Raw genomic sequence first — 6,487 nt, 5'->3', positions numbered from 1 at the left:
GTTTCCACAAACTATTGTCTCAAACGGCTTATTTTGGGAGAATAGACAAGCCCCAAAAAACCCCGTCTAGAATCCAAACACACAATGAAACAAGGTGGCAGTGGACAGTGAGTAAAAGGCCCAGAAAGCTTTAAGAGGCGGCTACAGAGCTGGAAAGCCAAGAAACCCTCGAATGAAGGACGGAAAGAGAAGATTGAAGATTCACCAAAAAGTCGGAGCATTGTGGGTGCAATAGATGCAAGGTCAGACACAGGCTTAGAGTCTGGACAGCAGTGAAGACAAATCTGAAGCAATGAGCAACACCAGTGAAGCAGCAACTATTCAAAGGCTCAGCAGAAGCAGGGAATCCACACTAACAAATCCAGAACCATTTTGGGATGCCAAAGTCTCGCAACGGAACAGGGACAACTGGGGAAAGAGGTTTATGATATATAGAACTGCTTCTGGCTTACACAGAAAAGAGCAAAATGACCAGGTCAGTACACTACTTTATGCAGTTGGGTCTATTGCTGATCACCATAATAGCAAGGCAGGGGGTCGATGAGACTTCAACTTCATACAAAAAAGCCCTGAAAGCATTTGATTCATATTTCAGTGTTATCAGAAATGTAATTATAGAAATGATAACATTTAACAAAAGAAAGCAAAGACCAGGTATAAGCATGGATTCCTTCATCAGTGACATATACAGGCTGACAGGGAACTGCAATTATGATACCTTAAGGGATTAATTGGTTTGTAACAGAATCGTGGTAGGGGTTCCAGACAGAGTGTTATCAGATGTCTTATCGACAAGAGAGGATTTAAAACTAGTCAAGGCATTATTAATTGTGAGGCACTGAGCTTAGTAAACAAAATCAGGTGCTTTTCATGGAGAAGGCAAGATCCCATGGAAAAGACTGAATAAGAACATTCAGCTTGTAGGCCATAAGAGAGAAAGTGTGCCAAAGCCTAAGCCTGCCAAACCAGGGAATAGCACAATAACTGCCATTTTGAAATATCTTAGGTGCATCACACAATTGAGAAGAATGTTTGAGGGGGCAGTGGGTAGGGGGGGAGGGTTGGTGGAGTTTGAGGGCAGAGCGCCACAACTGTGGAAAAATAAACCAATTCAAAACTGTTCAAATTCCATCTGTCCAATTCAAAACTACCTCCCCCTGGACAATGACCTCACCACCGAACATTAAGCCATTGTTTCCAGGACTGTCACTGACCTCATCTCCTGTGGAGATCTTCCCTCCACAGCTTCCAAACTCATAGTCTCTTAGACAGCCCACTTCTACCTCCTCCCCAAAATCCACAAACAGGACTGTCCCGGTAGGCTGATTGAGTCAGCCTATTCCTGCCCCAAGGAAGTAATTTCTTCCAATCTTGACTCCATTCTCTCTCCCCTTGTCTAGTCTCGTCCAACCTACATCCAAGATTCCTCTGATGCCCTGCATCACATCAACAATTTCCAGTTCCCTGACCCTAACCGCCTCCTCTTCACCAAGGACGCCCAATCCCTCTACACCTCCATCCTCCACTAGGATGGTCTGAGGGCTCTCCGCTTCTTCCTCGAACAGAGGCCTGAACAATCCCCATCCACCACTACTCTCCTCCGTCTGGCTGAACTTGTTCTCTCACTGAACAATTTCACCTTTAACTTGTCTCACTTCCTCCAAATAAAAGGTGTGGCTATGGGTACCCACATGGGCCCCAGTTATGCCTGTCTCTTTATGGGGTATGTAGAACATTCTTTATTCCAGTCCTACTCAAGCCCCCTCCTACAAATCTTTTTTCAGTACGTCGATGACTGTTTTGGTGCCACTTCATGCTCTCATCTGGACCTGGAAAAATATTATCAGTTTTGCTTCCAATTTCCACCCCTCCATCACTTTCACATGGTCCATCTTTGACACTTCCCTTCCCTTCCTTGACCTCTCTGTCTCAATTTCTGGTGACCACTTTTATAGTGCCATGCGGTCATTAGTGCTTTTTCTTCTATTTGTTCATGGGATGTAGATGGTATTGGGTAGGCTGGCATTGATTTCCCATCCTAATTGACATTGAGAAGGTGGTGGTGAGCTGTCTTCTTGAACAGCTGCAGTCCATGTGGTGTGCGTACACCCACAGTGCTGTTGGGAAGTAAGTTCCAGGATTTTGACCCAGTGGCAGTGAAGAAACAGCAATATATTTCCAAGTCAGGATGGTGAGTGGCTTGGAAGGGAACTTCCAGGTCATGGTGTTCCCATGTATCTGCTGCTCTTGTCCTTCTGCATGGTATTGGTCATGGGTTTGGAAGGTGCTGCCTAAGGAGCCTTGATGAGTTCCTGCAGTGCATCTTGTAGATGGTACACACTGCTGCCACTGTGTATCAGTGGTGGAGGGAGTGAATATTTGTGGATGGGGGTGCCAGTCAAGCAGGTTGCTTTGTCCTAGATGGTGTCAACCTTCTTGAGGGTTGCTGGAGCTGCACTCATCCAGGCAATTGGAGAATATTACATCTCACCCTTGACTTATGCCTTGTAGGCGGTGGATAGGTTTTGGGGAGTCAGGAGGCGAGTTACTTGCCACAGGATTCCTTGCCTCTGACCTGCCCCTGTAGCCACAGTATTTACATGGCTAGTCCAGTTCAGTTTCTGTTCAGTGGTAACCTCCAGGATGTTGATGGTTAGAGATTCAGCGATGGTTATGCCATTGAATGTCAAAGGGCGATGGTTGGATTCTCTCTTGTTGGAGATGACCATTGCCTGGCACTTGTGGAGCGCAAATGTTACTTGCCACTTGTCAGCCAAAACCTGGATATTGCCCAGGTCTTGCTGCATTTAGACACGGACCGCTTCTGAAGGGTCGTAAATGGTGCTGAACATTGTGCAATCATTAGCGAATATTCCCATTTCTGACCTTTGGATGGAAGGAAGGTCATTGATGAAACAGCTGAAGATGGTTGGGCCGAGGACACTACCCTGAGGAACTCCTGCAGTGATGTCCTGGAACTGAGATGATTGACCTCCAACAACCACAACCATATTCCTTTGTGCTAGGTATGACTCCAACCAGCAGAGAGTTTTCCCCCTGATTCCCATTGACTCCAGTTTTGCTTGATGCCATAGTTGGTCAAATGCTCCCTTGATGTCAAGGGCAGTCACTCTCAACTCACCTCTGATATTCAGCTCTTTTGTCCATGTTTGAACCAAGGCTGTAATGAGGTCATTCTGAATACCATTTGTAATTGCATCCACTCCTGAAATTTTCCAGAAAACAATGTCTCAAACCCTAGAAGGCATGGAAGGAGTAAAATGCCATATGGATGACAGACTTTTACAAGGCTCCATTAGAGAAGAGTATGACCATAGAGTTAGAGCAGTCCTGAGAGTCTTACAGGATGCAGGCTTAACATTGATCAAATTTCTAGGAGATATAGGACAAACCACAGGAATCACAGTTGATCCACAAAGAACAAAATTAATCAAAGAATTTCCACAACCCAGGAACATAACAGACCTTCAGAGATTCCTCAGGATGGTCAACCAAGTTATTACCAAATTTGGCAGAGGTCAATGAGCCTTCAAGACATCTGTTGAGACAGGGCCAACAGTGGTGCTGGAATGTGGACCAGCAAAATGCTTTGGAAAAGATCAAACAGTTTTTAATCTCCTCTGAAATTTCAGCACATTACGACCCAGAACTACTGACCATAATAGTAGCAGATGCATTGTCATCAGGTCTGGGGGAAGTTTTATTTACGTTCAGAAAGACGGCAAATGTAGACCAATTTACTGTGCCTCAAGGTCATTATCAGAAACAGGACAAACATATGCCACAATTCAAAAAGAAGCAGTGGCAGCAACATGCATGGGCATGCAAAAAATTTCTCAGATTATGTTATGGGATTGGAGTTCAAAATTGAAACAGAGCCACTCGTCACTCTTCTGAACTTGAAACAAATTGCAAAGTTACCGTCCAGAATCCAACAATTCAGATTAAGGTTAATGAGATATGACTCCATAACAGAGTATGTTCAAGGGAAGCATCAAATGACAGCGGACATACTGTCCTGGATATCATCAGAAGGAACCAATCAAAAGGATTTACACCTCATTGAAGAGGTAGAAGCATGTGCATCCTAATTGCTCAACACTTACCAGCTACTGCAAAAAATAAAGGAAGCACAGCAGCAAGATGACAAATGTCTCCAGATAAGAGAATATTGTCTGGAAAGTTGGCCAGATTATATCCCCAGTAATCCAGTACTACGCCAATACTTGACCAGTGCAAGCATCTCATAGTCATTGACGATTTATTAATCTTCAATGAGAGAATAGTCACACTGACAGCACTTTGACTTGATATTCTTCAAAGACTTCACCAAGGTCACAAAGCGATAGCAAAATATCAAGCAAGAGCTCAGTAATCAGTCTGTTGGCCAGGCATTACTGGTTTTATAGAAAAAATAATTTCTAATTGTTTTACGTGTGCAGTAAACAGGCAAGAGCAAGAAGAACCACATCACCATCTACTTTTCCATTAAGGCCATGGGGACACCTGGGAATGGGCTTATTTGATTTTCAGAGGGAAATATCCCTTATTGTCATTGATTTCTCAAGGTGGATTGAAGTGAACAGATTGCAGAGCAACATGGCGGAATCATCACTACAGAGAATTTATGAAACACATGGCATTCTGGACATTGTGGTGTCATGGACCTCAATTTTCTAATGAATTATTCCAAAATTTTGTGAGGGAATTAATTCATGTAACAATTTCATTTTGTTATCCTCAAGCAAATGGAGAAGATGAGAGAGGTGTACAAATTCCATCAAAGATTTGTTGAAGAAGAATGAAGACCTTAATCTAACTCTTCTGAGTTACTGATCCTCAGCTTGACAAAATGGTTTCTTACTATCAGGGTTCTTGATAAGAAAGAGATTGAGAACACAGCTTCCAGCTCTGGCACAGAAACTTAAACCCAATATCACCACGGATGACTACGAGAGGGTAAAACAGCGTGGGGAAGAACAGAGAAATTAACACACTTGTAACTTTAACCAGAGGCACAGAGCACAAGTTACCAGTGCTGAGGGCCCAGGTAGAGAGTATGGGTATGAGACCAACAGAGAGAATGCTCAATAATTGAAGAAACTCCGCAACCAAGATCATAAAGGATTGAGAAAGGCCGGGATATCATAAGGAGAAACCGCAGAGCCTTAATACACTTGGAGTGAAATCCAATAGACGCTTGGGCTTACTACTCAGATCCTGATGAAGAAGAAGAAAAACTCACTACAAACTCTACAGCCGCCCGGGGGAAGAACACTCACACCGACAGAAGGGAGAGGACGGAATATCCTCAACCTCAAAAGGAGATCAGAATGAGATCAGGGAGATCGGTCAAGGCACCTCAGAGGCTAACCATGTGAAGTCTGAGACTTTGCGGGGAGATGTAGGAGGATGTCTATATGATAGGGATAAAGACTTGGGGGGAGATGTAAAGGGTTATGAAACACATGGCATTCTTGCTCATGTAATAATGGTGTAACATCATATGATTGAGTAACAGAGATCTGGAAGGAGGAGAAGTTCAGAGTCCCCAATCTGTATGTTGTAGCTGTAAATAAAGAGTAATGGTTTAAACTTACTTTGGGAGAATAGACAAACTCTATTGAACCCTGGCTAGACCCCAAACACATGATGAAACAGGTGTCACAGCAATCCACCAATCTGCTCTCCAACAGGTTATTAGGATTGCTGAAGCACTTCTCTGTGGGAGGGGCAGTGGCTCCATGAAGCATGAAGCTGATGTCCCCTCTTAGGATAACAGCATTTGTGCTTGCGCCTCCATCCCTCAATCAGAGCTCTTGCTGCCTCTCAGCCAGCCAGCCAAGACTGCTGATGCCTATGCTGAGGTGGTGCAGTCGGCAGCCGGACTTTCTAGGCCCAGAGCTGCCCGGGATCGCCTTCAAATGCCCTCTGCAGCCTCCTCAGTTGGAGGTCAGTGGCATTCCATCTTGATAGCCATGCTGCAGCCACTTGGGTAGCACTGCGTAGAAGTACGAGTACAGTAAAGGCACATGGAAGACAGGTCCTAAGGGGATGCACGAGGGTGAATAGCTTATTTTTGTATGCAATAGCGCATGGTTTAATTTATAAATTTCAATTGGAATGCATGTTTTGTGTTGGCTTTCACTTTTGCATTGTGGCCAAGGGGATGATGTGATGGTCAGAATAGAGGGAAGGTAAGGAGTGTGGGACTGTTGGTGAACAGGAACAAGGATCGAGGTTACTCGTGTTGCTTTGAATTATTTGTTCATATAGATCCCGGGCAGAAAGGGGCTTCCTAATGCTGCAGCTGCCCACCCTCCTCTTCCACCTTCTCCTATTTGGTTGCTTCCTCCTCCGCCTCACGCTCTCACTCCCCGGTCCCCTGTCTGGACGTGATGCCCAGGACTGTGCCCTCCTGATGACCAGGTTGTGCAGCATGCAGTATAACATGACAAATTTGAGA

Source organism: Cetorhinus maximus, chromosome 26 (genome assembly GCF_964194155.1).
Source record: "Cetorhinus maximus chromosome 26, sCetMax3.hap1.1, whole genome shotgun sequence".
NCBI classification, from domain to species: domain Eukaryota; kingdom Metazoa; phylum Chordata; class Chondrichthyes; order Lamniformes; family Cetorhinidae; genus Cetorhinus; species Cetorhinus maximus.
The sequence above is the reverse complement of the archived record's forward strand: the minus strand, read 5'-3'. Positions refer to the sequence as shown.